The sequence below is a fragment of the Callithrix jacchus genome, chromosome 7 (assembly GCF_049354715.1).
Source record: "Callithrix jacchus isolate 240 chromosome 7, calJac240_pri, whole genome shotgun sequence".
NCBI lineage: Eukaryota > Metazoa > Chordata > Mammalia > Primates > Cebidae > Callithrix > Callithrix jacchus.
In genome coordinates, this window is record NC_133508.1 from 136,441,543 (window position 1) to 136,463,897 (window position 22,355).

Here is a 22,355-nt window from a genome sequence, read left to right on the forward strand (position 1 = left end):
TCAAACGCATAGCTGTCTTTGTCTTCTTTTTCTCAGAATGAGTGATTTGGCACTGAGCTTCTGTCCATTTCTTTTAATTGGCATCTTGTGATTTCCGGTAAGTCTCTCCTCTTCTTTAAAAGCCCATAATTGTATGTGAAAGACAGACAGCAAGATGTAAAGAACAGATTCACTAGAAAGCAAACATATTTGTGCCTCTTCTTAGTTACTTTATTCCTACATTGATAGAAAATGACCTAATATATACAAAGAAATGGGTATCAGCCCACTGAATTTGCAAGGGAGCTGCATGAACAAAATGCTCTGCTGAGTCAGTCAGCTGGAAAAGAGTGGTTTAGTACTATGTGTAAACAGAATAATGAAGCTATGTAATTTTAGTTGTGCATTTTATATCTATCTGGTGAGATTATTATCTTTGACACTAGCCTAGGCAGATACATAACAGGGGCTGAAATTACACAATAATGATGACATTTGGAGCTCATCCAAAATGCTCTCTATTGTTTATGCAAGTGGCTTCAACATCATTATTTGATCCATAATTTCTCATTTTTTATTACACATATGTTCTTGCATATAATAGCACACAACATCAACTCAGTGGGAGGCATTTTTCTTTATGATTTCAAAAGGAATTGTTTATTTTTGTCATGAGGATAATAGAAAGCAATGAAGCTTCCTGGAAATACAATACCACAATTCAAATGTCTAATTGATTTTAGACAGATTAAAGAAAAAATCTGTATTTTTGTTACCTCAAACAGCACAAATATCTTATTTGAGAGTTTCCTTTCTTATTTTGGGCTAAAGGATTCACAACTTTTAGTTATGAAGGGCTGGAATCTGGCCCATGTAGAATTATTATTAAACTGATAGAGTTTAATTCTAATGTTCTCAATTCTGAGGACTTTAGAAGCATATAATTTATCCATGGAACTGCCTAGTGAAATCAGTACTTGATGAACTTTAAAAAGTTCAAAAGCTCAGTTCCTAGAAGCATATCAATCACAAATAATGAATGATAGTACTCAAATTCTATCATTTAAATCAAGCCTCGGGATTCTTTCATTTTTTCCTCAGACTGTCTAGTTAGACAAATTTAATACATTCTTAAAGATGATTGTAATGGGACTTTAAATCTTCCTATCATTGTCCTTTGTTGTATTTTAAATAATTTCTCATTTATTTTAGTTTAAAATGATTACATTGTGTAAGCATTTTTATATTACTCTTAGAAATGTGTTATTTTATGTTTCTAGGTATAAGCTTAAATTTAATTTTTAAATGATAAAAGTTTTAAATATTTTTAAATGTTCAAAGAAAGGCAGACATTGGGACCATGACTGCCCATCCTTTTCAGCATTTGTGAATCTTATGTATGTTATCTGTCCTATCCTGTTACCAGTATGGAATAATTGCTTCCAGTTTTGAACAATTATCCCTTCAAAGTGCACACACAAGTTCTGAGTAGCCCCCATGGAAGTCATAACACTTCAAGCCTGCTTAAAATGCAGTTTTTAAAAAAATGCCCATGAGAGTCAACCAAATGGGACTGAAGTCATTTCAGGGGCTGCAGTTATATACCTTTGGGCTGATGGGAAGGTATTGACCCAAACATGAAAAGATCTGTTTATAAATACAGTGCAAATATTTGACGGTGCAGGTATATCTTCATTTCTAATATGATTCCTCCAGGCAGCAAAACAGGTGTTCTGGCTGCATGCTAATCAGGAAAAAGAATGTCTGAAATATGCATCTGCACACTGACATCTGGACAGAGATTGTCCAAACACATTCTCAAGTGCAAAGTCTTAGAAAACGGGCCTCTTTTGCTTTACTTAGTACCGAGAGGCACATTTTGCATGTGGAAAAACCCACATGCGCCTGCCATTAGGGACTGCTACTTATGTGTGGCAGATGAGGCAGCCAGAATGCAGACACTGACTAACAAGCTGGCTGAGCTCAAAAAACTCGGGGAAAGTTTGTAGGTGTTCTGAAAGAGTAAAGTGTTCATTGACAACAGAATTGGATCTCCAGGAAGGTAGAGGTCAGTGGTTACTGGAAGAAAAGCAGAGAGATGGGTGATGTTTATTCAGAAGCTTCTTATTTGGTTCCTTCTTCATTTCATTCTATTCAATTCTTTTTGTTTTAATTCCTCCCTTTGCTTCCTCAGGGGCACCTCTGCTCTTTTCCTTCTCCGTAAGAATTAAATTTTAGTTGATGGGATTTTTAGAATACAAAGTATGTTGAGTTAGATTAATTAGAATACTTCACAGAAACTCCTCTGCCTTCAGTTATCCGTTTGACAAAGACAAATGCAAATTCTTACAGGAATAATAATCTCAAGTCTCATTTTGTAGGTACATTCCTATAGGTGCTAGACAACTGAAGTAGTATTGTGAAGAGAGAAATAACTGAAAAAAAAGGAACAAATGGAAGATATGCTGTAAAATGTATTCACAGCTCCTGAAATGTGTTCAGTTGTGAATTTTTATTTGGTCCATCTGTCCTACCATATATTAACACCATAATTTGTCTCAAAGATACACATCTCTATTTTAAAATATTTAACATTGAAGTGAATTACCTTAGATTTTTATGTTTGGGGTAGGTATTTTGTGCCTACTTAAGTGTCAACCTAAAAATTATCCAGAGAAAGAGATAATTGCACCCTTTAGTTCATAAAAATATACTACAAACTTTGCTTATATATTAAGTATCCAACTCTAATTCATCAACAAAGAGGGAAGCTCTGTGGGAAACAGCCACAATCACAGCAACCTGTCCTTTTCCAGAGCCCACAACTGTTCACCATCTTCCCAAAGTCCGCTCCAACAACTGGGCTTCTGTTAGATTTGTATTCAGTAATTTCAGTGACTGACAAAAACATTCAGCAACATCTCCATTTTAACGACATTTGTAAGATGTATTCAGATCTGTTACTCTTTCTGTTAAATTCTAAGAACTGTGTGCTCTAGGAAACATTGATATTTTCTCAATAATAAGAATCCATTTTTAAATTATAAGAGAATATGAGATCTTGAAGAACATCTCTGAAGATTCTATAGCTTTTTAGAAGTCCACCTTGACAGTAACAGGAATAATAAGGTTTAGAAAGATACAAGATATGATATAACGTACAGCACTTATACTGCTCCTCACCACCTCTCCCAAGACTCCCATGCGTGGATGGCACTCCTGCGCACGTGTCCCTTCACACTTACTCTTCAACAAGGCTCCATCTGCATGACACCAATTCTGAAATTCTTCTCATCGTAACTCTAACTAGAGGTCCACTCGATAGATCCTTTGAAAGCTTACGGCATTCAGTCCATATTATGGAGAGAGAAACAGAACAAGATTCATTGCTTAAGTTACTCTATGATATCTAAGACATACACTTCATATGTAAAGATTTTAAAAATAAAATGGAACCTGGCATACATTAAGTTGAAATTATGTTAAAGTTTTTGAACTGCTTAAAATCTTCCTTTTATAAGAAGGTGGAGGAAAAGAAAAAATAATAAAAATTTTTTTTCACTCATTTCATCCTGAAAATGTCCTATTTTTGTTATTTGATTAAAATTTGTAAAGAGATTTGAAATAAATTGGAGGTGCCGATGAATTCTTCCTACAGAGGTTTTGTGTGACATTTTTTTCTTGACTGTTCTTTCTATACAATTTCCAGATTGAATTAAAGCTAACCAAATATCATGGATATGACTTATGTCAACATCTTTACATATGTTGGTGACAAGGGAGTCCTTACTTATGTCACTACCTCATAAGGAGCATAGTCATCTGTGTTATTTGGCAACAGATTTGACTGGCATATATTAAGGTAAGTTACCTGCAAGTAGAAAAATATCAATTGGGCTTATTTTGCTTGTGAATAAAAGGTAAGGACACAACTGGCGTAACTGGTGCTCAATTTTAACATCATACGCTTTTTAGCTTTTTTTTTTAGTTGATCTTCAATCTCTGATATCCTTTCTTCTCCTTGGTCAATTTGCTTTTTAGCTTTTGTACGTAGAGCTGAAGTTACTTTGGTAAAGCAATATTAAGCTCATTTGGGATTTGTTTAAAGTTTCTGAAATACATTTTGTAAATGAACAAATTCTGGAAAAGAAAACATCACACATATATATGCCTACTTATTTTAGCCGTGTCTATTCACATAAATTAATTTGGGTAGAGAGAAGTTGAAATCAAATCATCATTTGCTTTAAAATAGCCAATTAGCTTTTGGCTGAATAACTTAACTCTCTTCCCCACCGCTATGCCAGAGTGCTTTGCCTACTTTCCATCAGCCAATTTAAGTTTCTTTAAAAAAGTGTAAAGTGTCAGAAAAGGGGAAAAACAATAAACACTGCAGAAATTCTGTGAGTCTACTTGGTTTAAGAAAATTTTTGTTTTTTGGATCTTCAAAGAGGGAAAAAAGAATAAATTAAGTCTCAGAAAAAAAGAAAAATATCTCTTAAGTAGTCCTTTATACTTCTTGCTGAGAGCAGAGCTTATCGAGCAGGTGACCTTTATGAGATTATTGTTTATGATCACTCGGCGCGTGTGCCAAGAGTAGCAGGAAAGAGTATTCCAATTTATTTCAAAGGTTACATATCAAAATTGAATATGCAGCACAACTACATTATCATACGGTGTAACTTTTACATAAGAAGTTACAGCTGAACCACCACCATTGTTTCCCTTCAGCCCAGTGTGTTTTGATTTCTGTTCTGCAAAACATGTCCCTTCTGATTCCTAAAATGGAATATAGTGCAGTGATGCAATAAAAGGAAAAAAACGTTGTTTGCTGTTGCCGTTGTTTCTCCAACCGAGAAACTTGATTCAAGTTTGTGAGATCTATGGAATTGTTTTCTCAATATATTCTATCCAAAACTAATGAAATGTATTCAATTTTCACATTTTTTAAAAAGCCAAGTGATCACCATCATCTAGCAATGTGCTACGGAAGTTGAAATAACAATACGAAAGAGTTACATGGGCTGCAACAAGAGAGAATTCTGCTTCTATCAGAGAAGGGAAATTGACCAGCAGGGACATATTTTTCCCCTGCCCATAAAAGGCTTTTAGGGAGAGGCGACTGTGTCTTTTGCTTTCTTCAATTTTCCTGTGCATGCAACTTCATGTTTTAGTTCAGTAAGTCTGCTCATCCTCAGCTTTATCACTTTGCACAGAGGGAACCATAAATGGTGAGAGCTTTCTGTCCTCTTCTTTCCTTCTCAGTTTTCAAACTCAGTTGTCAGAGAAACTCCAAGTACAGAGTTGCCCACAGCTAACCTCGTTTCTTTCTTTAAATTTGCTACTTGGAAAAAGAGTATTCTTACCTCACAGGGCGGACATGCAATTTTTTAAATTAGCAGATCAATCTGCAAACATTTGCTTAATGTCTGCTAAACCTTTAACACATTTTGGTGTCAGAGTTCAAAATTGAGCCAACCACTATCTCATCTCCTAAATTCTCCCCAGGAATGGCAAACATGGTAGAACAGCATGGCATATGGCTCCTCAGAAAGAATTGCTATATAAGAGTCCTAAAAGAGAAAACATTTTCCCCCTGAAAATGGGAATTTTAAATCAGGACTCTCTATGCTTAAACCACAAATACATTTCAAACTGCTGGCACAGAAGAGTTCAACACACCATCTTCTGGCATCAGAGCCCCTTTAAATAAGAGAATCTGAATAGCTCCTGCAGCTTTTGAAATGCCCTCTGATCTCCACCGTCTCTAATGCCTGCTTTCACGTGTACTTCCATGGGTTCCCGTGGTAACTGACAACGCAGCTCCCTGCAACTTCAAAGCCAAACTTTTCTCTTTGTCTGGTGAAAGACAATTTAAAGAATGACAACAATGAAACAGGCATAATGCTGCAAACTGGATACAAACCAGGTAAACAAATCTGAAAGACTTCATGCAGAAATAGAAAGTTGCATCAGCACAGGAGAGAGCCAGCACAGACACTCAGGCTCTATGGTTCCTCCTGCATGCCATTAGCAAGTTTCACAGGCCTGTCATTCAACTTGCTGACTGACACTGATCTTCTAAGAGACACCTTGATAGAATGGTTTTTCATTCTATAGCTGAAAAGCAAAAATGAGTGATTCTACTCTTCTCAGATATCGGTTAATTTGCTGTATCATCACAAGATCCATCAATTTATTTTTTCTCCATTTATTCTTTTGCCTATTCAGTAAGTGTTTGTCAAGTGACTCATTTATGCCATGCACAGTGATGAAGACTTTCATACACTTATCTCATTTAAACATATTTTATTTCCATTTACAGTCAAGAAATTGAAGCTCAAAGAACTTCATTTACTTTTCATAAGTCACAACTAATAGATGAGAACTAATCGTGAACCAAGGACTTTGAACCCCCAAGTCTAATACAAATGCTTCAAGTGAAAACAAGTACAGTGACAGCTTGCTATGGAAGCAGAACAGTGGGGTAGGTTAAAGGAGATGGGGGAGAATGCAGGGAGGTCAGAGAAGAATTTATAGAGCGTCATGTGAAATAAGAGTTGAAGGATAGATAGAGCTATATCGGTGGTTTCATATTTATCCAAAATGGGAAGTTAATTTACATTGGTCAGTAGCGGGGCATAGAAACAGAAGAATGTAGAATAGATTGAGTTCTGAGAGCAATGAGATATAGGATGTGTTCGGAGTCAGGGCAATGTAGCAAGATGAAGGGCTGCATGTGTGAGGTGAGTTCAGATAATGAAGGAGCCTGAAAACCGCACAAAGAGCTTAACAATTTTCCAGCACCAGTTTAAAGCTGGAGAAAGAAAGATATTGGGGGCAGAGATTCCTGAGCTCAGAAATCTCTAACTCTATAGATGGAGATTTCAGGCTGCAAGTAAAGGAATCCGGACCTTCAGTGAAGAGTGTGAAGAAAACGAGGTGCACACAAGAGATTTACCACAGGAGTATTGCCCTTCTCACCTAAAAATAATCTTGTCTGTCATCATGATCAAGGCCAGTCTAGCTAGGAAAGACAGCCAACGTGTAGGGACATGTAACAAGTGGGTTAGAACAACTCCCTGACCAGCTTCAACACCTGTAAAATGGGACCAGATGCCTTCCTCCCCACCCAGCACACAATGCTGTTGTTTTTTGCAGTGCCTCTGTGTATCATAACTAGCTCCTTCTTGCTTTACACACACATCAGTAACTCTGCTCCCCACCAGTGCTCAGAGAGCTCCTCTGGTGTTTGATTTTTCTTCTGCACCCCCAACCTCACTTGCCCCCATCTCACTAGTCCCCAGATTCCTAGACTTATGCCCTGACTTCACTGTTTTCCCTGCGGCTTCTTGCAGCACACCCAGACACCGGACAGCAGTAGTATGTATCCTTGGTTGGCTCTAATAGTACAATCTCAGCCCAAGCAAAGAAGTAAATGAGAACTGACACTATCCACTTACAGATTTAGGTGTTTGTTTCTGTACTCTCTCAGAGAATTTACTGGTTAGGATCAAATAAAATATATTCTTTTTTGTCTTACCTACAGACTTTCTTCAAAAGGTCTTTTAAAGCCTTGGTAACAGCCATTCATGAACCCTAGCATCTCTGTGGTAAAGGAGAGACATGGTAACTATTAGCAACCCCATTTTACAGAGAAGGACCCTCAAGCAGGAAGAGGGTTAGTGACTTGTCCAGAGTCAGGCTGTGAATCAGTTCCCGGGGAAATCAACACCAGCATTTTTGTGGCCCTCAAGAAGTTTCCTTGCTTCTCATGAAACCACTGAGCGGGGATTTAATTTAAAACTGAGACTTAGATTCTGGTGTCCTCTCACTTACTTAATTTCCTATTCTTGAGGCCAGTGATTTTCAAACTGTTGCCCAAGGAAATTCAAGTGTTCACAGTGGTGCTCCAGGGTTTGGGGCAAGTCACAAAGTATTTTTCTGTTAAACAGTGAAGATTTAAACTATCAAGGTACCCATTTTTTACTTTTACTTCCTTTATCTATTGAAATTCTATATAAGAATTCATTGCTTTAAAGTTTGAAAACCACTGCATCAGGTCATGCTATTGCTCAAAATCGGCTAGGGTACAATACTTATAGATCAACTCTTCAATAATGTCACATACATAAGAATCAGAAGAACTAAAAGGTCTGAAGCTAATTGTATAACAAAGAATAATTTGTCATCAAGAGAAGTGGAGCCCATCATACCCTTGAAATAATTTAGATTGAAGTTTTTTTAAAAAACTAGCCTCATCTTACATTGACTGAAGGGGGAGCTTTAATTCATGGTATATATTAATATTTTATCTAGGAAGGAAATACTTTCGATTTTGTATCATATCCTATCACAAAAATAACACTATATTCAACTAACAGTCTCACCTTGGATTGGACTGAAGGCCTTCAAATAGTCTCTTAACATCTAAAGATTGCAGGAATGCTTTGGTGGGCATTTACTACAGGTCTTAGCCAATTCTCAGATTCTGAGACCGTTTTCAACTAAGAGATTTGCTATCAGCTCATAGCAGTAGCAAGCATGCCCAGAAAATCTCCTATACTTACAGACAAAGTCTTCATCTTCCATTCTGTGTAGAAATCATCCTGTCAAGAATTCTTCAAAATGTTCCTTCTCCTTCTGGAGTGACCCAGTTAAACTAGCTAACATATTCCCACACAGCCTTCAAGCCCCAGCTCAAGTGTCTCCTTCCACCAAAGCCTTCCACATTGTGTATCTTTTGTTTGCTGCACTATATTTACTCTACATTCCTCCCTAGCCTGCTTTGTGGTCTAAGAAACTGACCTGTACGGGCTTCATCGATGGGCTCCCTTTTCCTTTGCCTTCTGCCTGCCTTTGGCCAATGAGAGCACTGGCGGAAAATCAGAAGACAAGGGGAGAGTGAGGCAGGGTTTTTATCTCTTTAGCAGCATCCCTGGGGTTGCCATCCTCTGTGTATGGAAGATCACAGCTCCTGTTAAACAGTATTCTCCACACAGCTCTTTCTGTTCCAGGATCCAGGAATTACTGTCTCCCCTGCCCTTCCTCTTCCCTCCATGAAGCCTGGAGTATAACTTCCAACTATTGCACAATCTTGTTTCCCTACACTTGCCCACACCTTTGTAAATGGTCACTGTAAAAGCTTTCTCTATTGCCTAGTTTGAGGATGTCATGTGTGTTTTTTTCTTTTTTTTTTTTTTGTCATGACTCTAACTGGGACACTTTCTCTTACTTTCGTTTCTGAGTCAGAGTGAATCTCTGGTTCCACTGTACTTCCACTACTTGCGGACAAGTGACACTTATATCATGCTACCATGGTCTGTTTATAAGTCTATTTCCCTTCCCAGAGTTTGAGGATATTCTTGAATCTTTGCAATGTCTGGCACACAGTAGACTCCAAGTTAAAGTCTGCATAGACATTTTCAGCCAATGCTTACTTTATCGGTCTACAAACATGCTAGCAAGGCTTTGAAGGGGCAGAACTTCCTAACGCAGGTACATCCGCATGCGCATGTCATTTTCATTGTCAAGCTTAAAGGAAATAACATGAAGATATGATGTCTGTATCCCCTATTCCTGACTGTGAGTTCTTCTAGGACACATTTCCCCCCAGTGTTTATCAAGTGCCTGACATTAAGGAAGGCATACATAAAGTTTGTTGAATAAATGAATGGATCTCTATTTTCTTTTTCTGTAAAACCCAAATAATTAAGACAGGAACAAAATAAGCATGATATGCTGTTTTATTTTCTTAGTTTTAGCAACATTTATTTTTCTTTATACCTTAATTCTGTGAATGAGAGTACATGGGCACTGTTGCTTCCCAAATACTCATAAGGATAAAAGAAATACAGCAAAGAGAGTCAAGGTAGAGATGAATTTTCCCTGTAAAATTTGCATAGTTTTATAAAGTCAGAAAACTTTTGATCCGTAATGAGACTCACCCCTACATTTTTCATGGTTTCCTGGAAACTGGAAGGAATCTCATCCAATCCTTCATATGTTAAATAACATATTTATCATACATCTACTGTGTGCCAGGCACATTTTAAGATACGGGAAATACACTGCTGAACAACATGCCTTTGTGAAGTTTACATGTTAACAAAAAAGGAAGACAAAAAACGAGGTACATAAGTAAAGTGTATCGTGCATTAGTTGGAGATAAGTGTTAAGGCAGTAACTAGGAAATGGCAAGGGATTGCTTCTTTTGGATGAGAAATTCACCAGCATATTCACAACAAAATGACAGCTGGTTCTGCCATCGTAATGATGCTATTAAAACATTTCCAGTGATGGGGACACTACCTCGAAGGTAGCTGCTTGCTTGGATAAACATCTCTGGTTTCTAGAAGAGTTTTCCTTACATTTCAATAATGTTAGTTGTCCATGTCCAGCTAAGGAATGTCAACTTAATGGCAGTCCTTTGTATTTGAAAAGAAACCACTTGAATCTCACTACTCATGGTTTTAAGGGTATCTCAAAAATTTATTTCCAACTTTGTTTCTTAAATATAGTTTCTCCTGAATATAAACAACTATGGAAGTAGCAATAATATTCTATATTTGTTGCTGCTTTGCCCTTTAAAAAAACATTTTCACGTATTTTCTATTGCCTCTTAATCTTCAGAGGAACTTCCAAAGTAATAATACCTTTATTCTATAAATGAAGAGACCAAACCTCGGATGTTAAGTGAGTGCTTCTGGCATTTTGAATTATATACTGAACAGACATAAAAAAATCTGCATATGTGCCAACATGTTTGCTCAGAAAAGTCAGCCTCTTATAGGTCTAGTAAGGAACAGGTAGCTACAATCTATTTTTCTAATGATCTGATCCTTATAATCAGCATTTGACCTTGTCTTTCTAGAATGCTAGTTTAATAAGAGCAATTTATAGTGCTATACAGCTTTCGCTGATCATTGAGAATGAGCTTCCTAATCATTTTCATCCTGTTCAAACTCAACATTTCTATTACCAAGAAATTATAAATTTGTGTATGAAAGAGAAAGAAATAGCTTTATATTCTAAAGCGCTTTAGTTTTTAAAAATGTTTGTCATCCATAGGTTTTGGGGACATAGAAATCTCTAGATGCTCATCTTTCAGTATTTAACTAGGATTGCTTACTCATTCAGGCACTTCTGCTGCTTGAAAATTCTCAGCATAAAATAGTCCTCCTTCATGGAAAATCTGATTTCTCTAACTGCAAAGGTCAGGGAATAATGTCAATTCGAAGAAGGAGATAGGAGAACCCATTTAATGTTCCTAAGGTATAATTATGCCCTAGAAAAGTCCTTTTCTCTAAAATAGAGCATTCTTTCTTGAACAACGGTAAGGAGGCAAGGCCACGGAAGCCAGCCCTATAAAATGCCTTGTATCATAGAAAAGGTACATAAAAACAAGAATTATAATACAACAACTATGTCTAAACTCCTTCTATGTCCTGGATAACATCCCATCCCTGAGTTCAGCAGCCCAGAAATCCTCTTGTCTGTTCTAAGTTACAGTTTTTAAGTGTTAAGAAAAGCTAATCAGAAAATCAGGCACCTGGGAATAGATCCACATCTTTTTAGGGTTTCCTAAGTATTCTCATAATATTAACTACCCTACATTTGCTATACCTTGTGGTGTCTGGATAGGGAGATAATGTCATTTATAATCAGAAAAGTAAATAATCATAGATTGCAGGTAGTGTCATAAGGAAAAAATACTGAAGGATGAATGAAAAATGTTAGTAGAAGGTGGAGGCTAGAGGCAGGGAGATGGATTGCTGGAGACAGGAGAAAAAATAAAAAGGAGAGCAAATAACAATTAGTTTTTGTCCTTCTTGCAATGTTGGTGATGAACTGCAGATTGAAAATAGTGATGAGTTCTTTATGCTACTGGTGCACTCCTCACCTGGTGGTGCTCATGCAGATTTCTCATAGAGGAAAGAATAAATAGAGCATCACTGTAAGAGCCTCAGAAATTGAGGGAGTCTTATTGAAAATACTCATCACATCGCCAGGCCTTCTAAGCTGAGCTAGTGCACACATTTAAAATCTAAAATTTGACACCAAAGATGGGGGGGTGGGGAGTACTTCCAGTTCTATAAACAACTACTGAAATCATATTGCCTTTTGCTAAACTTGTTAAAGTAATTCAGTGGTAAGAGACCCATATTTCATATTTCAGGCATGTTCAGGCATGCTGGAAAAGGGGCAAATGCCAAGCCTTGTATATCTAAGATCTCAGGAGGGACGCTGAACTATTATCTGGTCTATATACATATATATCTGTATCTGTGCATTTGAGTGAACTTCTGAGACTTAGAGACATACACATACACATCTACTAAAACATGGTCAGTCACCTCACAGACAGCTCTCAAACAGCAATGCATAATAAGGGCTACTACAACATCCTCCTGTTTGGGGAACCCATCCCTCATCTTCATCTTCACTTTCATGTATATTAAATCTACCCATTGGATGAAGATACAGAAGTGCCTTCTAACTGCTATGATAAAGAGTAGCCTGCTCTTAACTTTCTAATTAAGAATTAAAAAGGTATTGTTTTCTGTAGACTCTCTTGTAGGACTGTAGAATACAGTTCCTGTAAATTATAGATCAGCTGCATTTTGAATTTAATAAGTCTTGATAGTTCGGTTGCAACACTAGCTATCAGTAAATGTTTTATTCCTATAGGAAAATGCATTCTGAGTGTTCAAGTAAAATTTCCAAACATGGTATTTATCAGTCCTTAGCTGCAGGCATATGGAAATTGGAGTCCCGTTTGCTCTGTCTGGAAAGCGCTGGGAGAGGAGATGCCTTAGTAGCCTTAGAGAGTGCTTTGGAGTCCAAACAGGCTTTTCCATTTAGGAGTCAAGGGTACCTTGGACATGTTACCTGAACTCTATGAGTCCCCGTTTCCTCCACTAAGAAAAATGACATGTTCATAAAACTTCTTTCCAGGGGTTTTGTGAGAATTAAATAAGAGAATGTATAGAAAGTGCTTAGCACCCAACTCTTACTCAAAAGATGGTAATTCTTTTACCATTTCATTTCTCTTACTCAGTAAAATATTGTTTCTTTTTCATTCTCAGTTTTGCCTGTAACATCATCTCCATATTCTCTTCTCTCAATCCTGATGGCAGTTTCTACTGTCTTTTCCTCCTGTCTTTATGCCATTGCTGTCTCTGGACCTGAAACAACGCCATCATAGGCCACTATTGAATTGACTGAATTTTTTCCTAATACCCACCTCCCTTGAAAGTGCTCTCTCTCTCTCTCAATCTCTTTAGGAAGATTTCTATAGGTAGTATTTCCTGCACACCTACTGTATGTCAAAAACTTGATGTGAATACCACAGATATTATGATTTCACTCAATCTTCATAACAACCTATGCAAAATTATGTACTGGGAAATCTAAGACTCAATGAGATATAGTATGCCCAGAATGAGAGAGCTGGCATATAAAATTTCTTCTATCTGCAACATTTTAGCTTTCAGTTAAGATTAAAGGAAATGTTTCCTTTTGGTGTAAGCAAATAAGCACACACACACACACAAAGAGGAAGAGAATGAGGAGGAGAAGAAGGAGGAGGAGGAGGAGGGAAAAGAAAGAAGAAAGCAGAGACTCAGATATAAAAAGAAGAATACAGAGACTCTGAGATATAAAAAAAGAGAAACCAATGATACATAAACTTCATCTGATATTAAATCCCACCATCCGCCTGTGCAGAGCATGTTCAGGTGTTTAAACATGATATCCATGTTTTTGAAAACAAGTTTGGGAATGTGAATCCCTTTTCTACTCTTTTCTGGACTGTGCCATAAATGTAATGACATGATCTGAGAATTCTGTTTATGAGTTGTATTGACAAAACATTGTCTAGTGAAAACTCAGTAATAAACGTGTGGCATATTCTGCAGGGGTGCAGATATTCCTGTGCATAATGGGCTTCTCCCTGAAGCATAAGGCACCTCCACTTCTCTATGGCTAGCATGCCTGGCTTAAAAAATAAAAAACAAGGTGACATGTCTGTCACTTCCCTCTGAGTCATGTTACATGCCATAAAACACTTCCTTCACTCCTTGCACTTAGAGTAATTTTCTTTTAGGCTTGCTCCTCAAGGTTTTTCAGGTAAACAGAGTGAGATTAGCGTACGTAATCTACATAAAGGAGCATGGATGCTTTTCCTTCACTGTTCTTTTTAAATTGAAATCATAGCAAACAAGATTAATTTAACAGTGGTTTTTGAGCATTAATGAAGATGAGAAAGAAAGAAATCCTATTATTGGGGAAAAATCTCAACAATCTACGTGATATTTCCAAGCAGTAGCTTTTACCTCAAACTGTCTATGTCTAGAAATACATGGTATACAGTTCCAAGTAGTCAAAGTTTCTTTATATGGCTCCATGTGTACAGGCACATCATGATTGTGTCTGTGTTTCTGTGAGTTTTCCAGGCTAAAGTTTCCTAGCTTGGCAACAATGAGGCACAGGGCCTGTTAGCTTAAGGCAATTGATTCTTCCCCTGATTTTGGCACTGCACTAGAACGTCTCTCAATCCAAAATCAAGGAGAGAAGAAAGAGAGAATTGAAAAGACAAGAAGGGAGGGAGAATGCCAGGAAGGCAAGAGAGAAAGAAAGAAAAAAAAGATTACTGACAAAACACTACTTGATAACCAACATTGTCAGTACAATCATTGTCACTCGATTTCAGATGGCACAATTTAAAATTCATAATGAAATCTATTTTAACTCTGAAACATATAGCTTTTGAAAAGATTTTTCTTTGCAAAAGTATGAATGCTGTGAAATACATGCTTCTTTTTTTCCATTGCATTTTAACCTCTTAGGATAACTTTACCATAAATGATGTGAAGTTGTAGCTATCAGCCATATCCAATTAAAAATGCTAAGCCAGTTTCATCTAGAGAGAGAGACACTGAGAATATCTAAATATATATATATGATAAATTAGTTATTGTCAAAGTGAGCACCACTCATTATTGTGCTTATACAACAGTGTCATCTAGTGGACACTGGTCAGGCAAGTTGTGACTAAGATTCCTGAAGGAGTTGATTCAAAATGAGCTGTCCTTAAATGAAAATATGCTTTGTCTTTTTCAATTCTCTGAAACTAAAGCAATTTAAATAATTATTTCTAGTCCAGGCCATCATTTCAATTCATATTCTACCAGAGTAGTAAAGGAACTGAGAACTTTTGGTGTCTGCTGAAAAAAATAATTTTAAGATCACTTTTCTTCTTTAAGAAGGCAAAAAAGAACAAAAGAAAATAACAAAATTACTGTAAAAGGTAGATGTCAGTATATGTATTAGGAAGAAGTTGGAGCTGAAAGATCATTGAGCAGAGTTCCAGTCTTTAAATCTAAGTGACTAGTGGCTACGTCAACAATGATAAAACACAGGAAGTATATGGGAGTGCTGTTGTCTGACCTCCAAAGCTTTGCCATTTTTCTAATACCTTCTTTGTACATTTGTGTAGAAGAGATATCTCCTTTGAAACACATTTTTTTAAAAAAGCATCATTTCTTATAAAAGCATTAAATGTCATTCATTTTGAGTATTAAATTTCTGTGTTATCAAAGCCATTTAGCTTTAATTTTTCCCCAACAAATCAAATGCTGGAGACGTATAATGGGCACTGCGATACATTTAATAATTTTGTGTGGATTCCCTGCATTTTTTATTGAAAAAATATGTAAATACTACTTTCACTGCTTTTTAGGATTTCATCAAAATAAATACAGACACTAATTTTGAAAACCCTCGTATAATATCGTGTGAAATGTTTTACATCCACCAAGTGGTGACGAGCACCTACAGGCCCATGCCCTTGCCTTGCATTTCGAAACCACTCAAAACTAAAGTGTGGTTTCCGGCTTCTTTTTGTTACAGACAAAGAGAGGGATAGACATATTAAAGCTATTCATAGGTACAAAGTTTCCGTTTTTTAAGTATCACGGTCTAGTTTTATGTTTCAGGTTCTCTAAATAGAATGTTTTATGCCAATTTGATATCTTCGATAGTATTATATTATTTGGTTTGCAAATGTTCAAGTGATGCGATTAAACAGATGCTGGGAAATATTTTTCCCTTTGATTTGACGATGATTTTTTTCCTCCTTAAGATGTTCAAAGTATACCTAACACGATATATTACGATAGTTAATTTAGAAAAAAATGACACAATACTATATTGGTACACTAAAGGTTCTTGCCTGTGTATTCCTCCATATTATTAAGAAAATATTTAGTTGTTAAAGTAATTTACCAATTTAAGTAACGATGTAGCAAATCTGAACAATTATTTGAAATAATTACTACTTCCTCAGTAAACAAGATACTCAGCTTTTTCCAAATATTGTGCTTTTACCTTTATTTTTTTAACAGTGTGATACAAACAAATTAAGCACAAATTCCACGTGCTTTCCGGATGTAATATTTATTGACCATTAATTCAAAATTAGGAGGTTGGTATTTCAAGACAGAATATTTACACTAATTGGCATGTAATTTGCTTGTAAAGTTCACTAATTCTTTGCAATATAAGCCTACTGTACGTGTAAATAACATATTTTAAAGTATATGTGTAGGGCGTGCTTATTTGAAATGCTGGGTTTTGAACTGCAATACTTGGATCTTAATGCAGTAGAAGTGTGCAAGTTATTTGGGCCTATCAGGAAGAAAGAAGATCTTGAATTTTGATGGCATCAGGGGAAGAAATTTTCTTTTCAAATTTACCCAGTTTTTCATTTTGTAGAATAACTTACTTTATACTCACTCAAAATTAAATTGGCAAGTTATAGAATTGAACTGGCAGCTTACAGGTTGTGCTCAGGTTTGGGATTTTCAGCTGAATATTTTCCCAATAGGAAGTCAGTAAATACTGAGTTCCTATTAGAGACTGAAAAGCATTGTGAGTGGGACAGAAAATGGGATAATGTTCTGTGACCTTCCCAAACCTTACAATCCAGTTGAAGAGATAAAACTACATGAGTGAGAAATTAAATGGCAATGCAAGATTTAAATAACAGTTCACTTTGATAATAGACATGTCACAGAGAGGTTCATGCTCGTTTATCATATGAATAGTCTAGGAATTGAGAGATTCCCCTACCTATAGAAGAATATTTTGTAATAAGTCCTGGAGAACAGATTCCTAATGAAGAACTTTGTAGAGTAGATGATGTATGATTAAGAGAACGAAAGTGATACCTGTGATATCCCTGCCCATTTCTCCTTTTGTTTTCATGGGTCGTTTAGTAATACCTAGAAGCCAACATTGTTGATGCCAAGCCTTCACTGTAGGTGATGGAATTTGTTTGATTTATATGAAAATACTAAGCTTCTCAGAAAAATCACTTCCAATATCTGTCTCTTTAGTGAACACCACTCAATGGATTAATAGCACAACCTAATGATCAACACTCAGAAGAGGCAAAATAGATTTTTGATGTCTTAAAAAGACACTAACTACTGAGGAACGAGAAGTCTCATAAATTTTAAGGCCCATGTCTGGTTCATTTTTGAATCATAGACTCTTTGGAAAATCAGATCAATAATATGAACACCTTTCTAAAATATTTAAAAGTGTTACCCTTATAAAATATTATTTTGCTGCTTAAATTACCTCTCCCTGTTTTGTTCTATTCCTGAAATGTTAATATATAATATAATTAATCATGCTACCTGCTACTACTAGGAAATAGGTAAATACATTTTTAAAAAGTGAACAACTTGATACATTAGTTTATGCCCATTACCTAATATCATGGAGATTTTTACATTATTTTTAGTAATTCCTCGATGACTCCATAATTGAATTAGTTATATAAAACCTTGATATAACATTAAGCATTGTTTAACTTTTGTACCTTTACCTCACTGGTTCTTGGTTCAAGGTAAGGTTTTATAATCAAATTATATATCTTGTTTTTTTTGTTTGTTTCTATTTACACTGACCATGACCTTTCTGATTTTATAAGACAGACTAACTTGATTTTGTGAAATAGATAGCATCTCTTTCTGTTGCCCAGGGTGAATGCAGTGGGGCAGTCAATGCTCACTGCAGCCTCAAACTCCTGGCCTCAAACGGTCCTCCTGCCTTGGCCACCCAGGACATTGGGATGATAGGTGTGAAGCACTATGCCTGATGTAACTTGGTTTTATAAATATTTTCCTGGAGTATAATTTCTGTCATCTAATGTATACTTTCCATCAAAAAGTCCCCATTTTCCTATAGCAGGAGTTTTCCTACAGCAAAAGTGACTCCAGACACTTCTGTTTTAGGTAGATACAATAGAATTTAAAAATAGATAATATATATTTCTAGGAAGGGATAAAGAAATCAAAAAGCATTCTCACTTATTTTTTTAAAGCAAACTTTGAATTTAAAATGGTGGTAACTAAAATTGTTACAGGACAGATTGTAGAACATATTTAAAAACCTCACAAGTTGTTGAGAAATTCAGTCATTCTTACATACTTTCAATTCATTCATTCCTTCAATCATTTATTCAATGAATATGTATTGATTAGTACCAGGCACTTTGGAAGGTCTACCCTGTTTACCTCAAGAAGGTCAAGGAGCAATAGGAAATATATGTAAAACAATATGTAGACCCACGTCAACCTAGTGTTTGACAGTTCATCCAGAAGCTGCAGGGGTGCAGAGAAAGGAGTTTCTCACCTCACTCTCACCCTCTGGGAACACCTTAATCTTCACAGAACTCTTTTAAAAATATCATTGTGGACCCAGAGGCACCCAAACCACTGGTCGTTCCTCAGAGTTGAAATCAAAGTCTCTGATCATGCATATATTAGGTCACATTTTAAAAGAAATAGTCCCGGTTTCACTTCTGGTTATAGACGTAATATGAGCTTGATATATAAAATTAGAAAATTATAAGGGAGTTTAAGAAGACAATTCATCTAATACCTAAAAAGAAAAAACACTGGCTACACTGCATTTTATTTCTTTTCTCTAGTGTGTACACGCAAACACACACACATACCCACACACGCAGAGCCACCTGCTAAGTAAGACATAGGACATTTCAACACATACAACTTACTTACCTGCTAAGTAAGACATAGGACATTTCAACACATACAACAGTGGTTCCATGTGATTATAAATACTGTATTTTTACTGTACCTTTTCTGTGTTTAGTTATGTTTAGAGAGACAAATAATTACCACTGTGTTACATGTCAACACAATTCACTACAGTAACATGCTGCACAGGTCTGTAGACTGAGAGTGATATGCTGTACCACGTAGCCGAGGTGTGCAGCAAACTATACCATCTAGGTGTGTGTAAGTATACGATGGATGCACAATGACAAAAGCCCTGACAATGCATTTCTCACAGTGTAGCTCTGTTGTTAAGTGAGGCATGACTCTCTCTCTCTCTCTCTCCCCAAATATATAATATATATATATAATTTGGGTCTTTTTTTCATAATTGAGACTATGTGTGAAGTAAGTTTCTTTTCAACACATCCTTTAAAATGAATCCAGGAACTAGTGTTTACATAATTTGAGTCTTGGAGAAAGCAATTCTACCTTGAAGCAAATCCTGGGAGATATTATCCAAAAGGGCATAGAGGAAGCACTTTCTATTATGTAACTGGGGAATATCCATTTCCAGGACTCAAGGGAGAAGAGATTTATTTGTTCATTTTGTGCCATTATGCTAATGTCATCATATTATGTTACTTGAGTGCTTGAGCTCAACTGGATACAGTCCTTTCTTTATCATGCTCTAGGGAGGGAAGTTTATCCTAAAGTACAACAGCTCCATCCTGACCAGACTTCTCCACCCTGACTCTGGGAACATGTGTTTTTTGGAGTTTGGATGTGATGCAGACCATTGAGTTTTTGATGCAGCAGTTATAGCCAGTGCATAGTTATAGGAATATCATGCGACACTTTCACAACCTCTGAGCATTCAATTTTATTTGAAGAAGTTGTTTTTTCCAAAGCTAGATGGAGTTTCTTGAAGAGAATTTTAGTTGGGGAATTATCTTAGTGATGGTGAGAAGAAAGACAAACTAATGGTTTCCTGGTGATTTGGGTTTGGCTCTGTGTCCCCACCGAAATCTTATGTCGAATTGTAATCCTCACTTGTCAGAGGAGGGGCCTAATGGGAGGTGACTGGATCATGGGGGCAGATTTACCCCTTGCTGTTCTCATGACAGTAAGCTCTAATAAGATCTAATGGTTTAACATGTATGACACTTTCCCCTTTGCTCTTTCTCTCTCTCTCTCCTGCTCCACCATGGTAAGACATGCTTTCTTCCCCTTCACTTTCCACCATGATTGTAAGCTTCCTGAGGCCTCCCAGCCATGCTTCTGTACAGCCTGCAGAACTGTGAGTCAGTTAAACCTTTTTTCTTCATAAATTACCCGTTCTCATGTAGTTCTTTATAGCAATGTGAGAACAACTAATATACTTGGGCTGACACCAAGTAGGATCAAGAATGACCAATTATATAAAAGCAAATTGCCTGCAATAGGAAGTATTGCCTAATGAGATCAGCTTGCAACACAAGGCTTTGGGTGATGAGATCCAGTAGTTCAGGAGATAAAGCTGATTCTTGGCAGACAGCTATCTAATAGAGTAAGGACTATGCTGCTCCTGAGGAAGATGATTTGACAAATAGTGTTACTTTGTTATAAGAGTATAAATCTGAAACACTGTGTATCATATACACCAGCTCCCACTCTTATTCCCTAGTGACTATTTGGCCACTCAGAAACAACTGCTGACCTACTCTACCTCTGCAACCTAGAAGGTTTTTTACTTGAAAGCCCAATCCAGGTAATCCATAACCCACAAAAAATTACTTTCTGGCAACATTCTTAATCTGGTTTGCATGACTTCTCATGTGCATATAAGAGTAGCTTTAAAACTCAGCCCTGGCCAGACACGGTGGCTCACGCCTGTAATCCCAGCACTTTGGGAGGCTGAGGCGGGAGAATCACAAAGTCAGGAGTTCGAGACCAGCCTGACCAACATGGTGAAACCCCGTCTCTACTAAAAATACAAAAAGTAGCTGGGCGTGGTGGCACACGTCTGTAATCCCAGCTACTCGGGAGGCTGAGGCAGGAGCTTGCTTGAACCTGGGAGGCAGAGGTTGTGGTGAGCAGAGATTGTACCACTGCACTTCAGCCTCGCTTCAGAGCAAGACTCTGTCTCAAAAAAAAAACACAAAAAACTCAGCCCTCTGATGCACTTTTCTGGCTGCCAATTACTATTGCAGTTAATTAAAATCTCTTCCTCCAAAGCAAAATTCAAGGATGGTAAAAGAGCAGCTTTGTCATCACAGTCACCGCCTGACTTTTCATCTTCTACCCATTTCTAAAGCCACTTAAGAGACTTCCATCAGAAAAAAGATTATGAAGGTATGTATCTATCATGACGCAAATTTATCACAATAATGAAGATATAAATAACTTTGTTCCTAACAACCTGAAATAAAACTATTATTAAAATAATACCTTTTCTAGAGTCTCAATAGCACTTCCATATGTTGTATGAAACCAGATGAGAACTCCCCTTTGTAAGACCCTATTATCAATCTTGAACCCTTTTACAATTTACTGCTACGTGTCTATGGGTATTAGTACTGCCATGTGTCTATGGGTATTACCAGACTGTCAGCTTCTATCAGATCTACCCAATTGTAAACTTCTGTAATGCCAGGACTATGCCTTATCCATTTTCTTCAGTTCCACAAAATTAAGAATGTATGTTAAAATTTTTTAATTTAATTTTTTATTTTCTAAGAAAATATGTATTTTTAATACGGTCATAATGTACGAAGTAGGTAAGCAATAAATACTATAAATGAATAAACCTTTCAATTACTATAACTAAGCAAAAACTAGCCTATACTTTCAGAAATCTTGAATGTGGTTAACTTTGGAAGAAGGCTAGTAAGATGAGAGAAAACAAGGGGGTTTAGAGAGATGGCAGTAATGTTATGTTTCTTCATGGGGGCTACTTATATGGGTGTGCTCAGTTGAACTGCACACTATGTGTAATTGTCTTCATTATATTTCAATGAAGTAACAACACATATATTCCAGGTACTACATAGAAGACCTTCATAGTACACTTGTTTCTTTGCATTAGGTTTTAAAAATGATGACATTTTTTCTAAAGAACACAGTAATTTTGGTAGTGGGTAGAGAGGGAGTAGATTTGGTAAATTATACTACAAAATTAACAGGTTATTTAATTATGCAGTTAGATTTTACTCAGATGCTCCCCAGAGTGTCTAATATAGTACCCCAGATGGAGAACATGTTTAACTAATTATAGATGATTTACATGCAGATATATACATATAT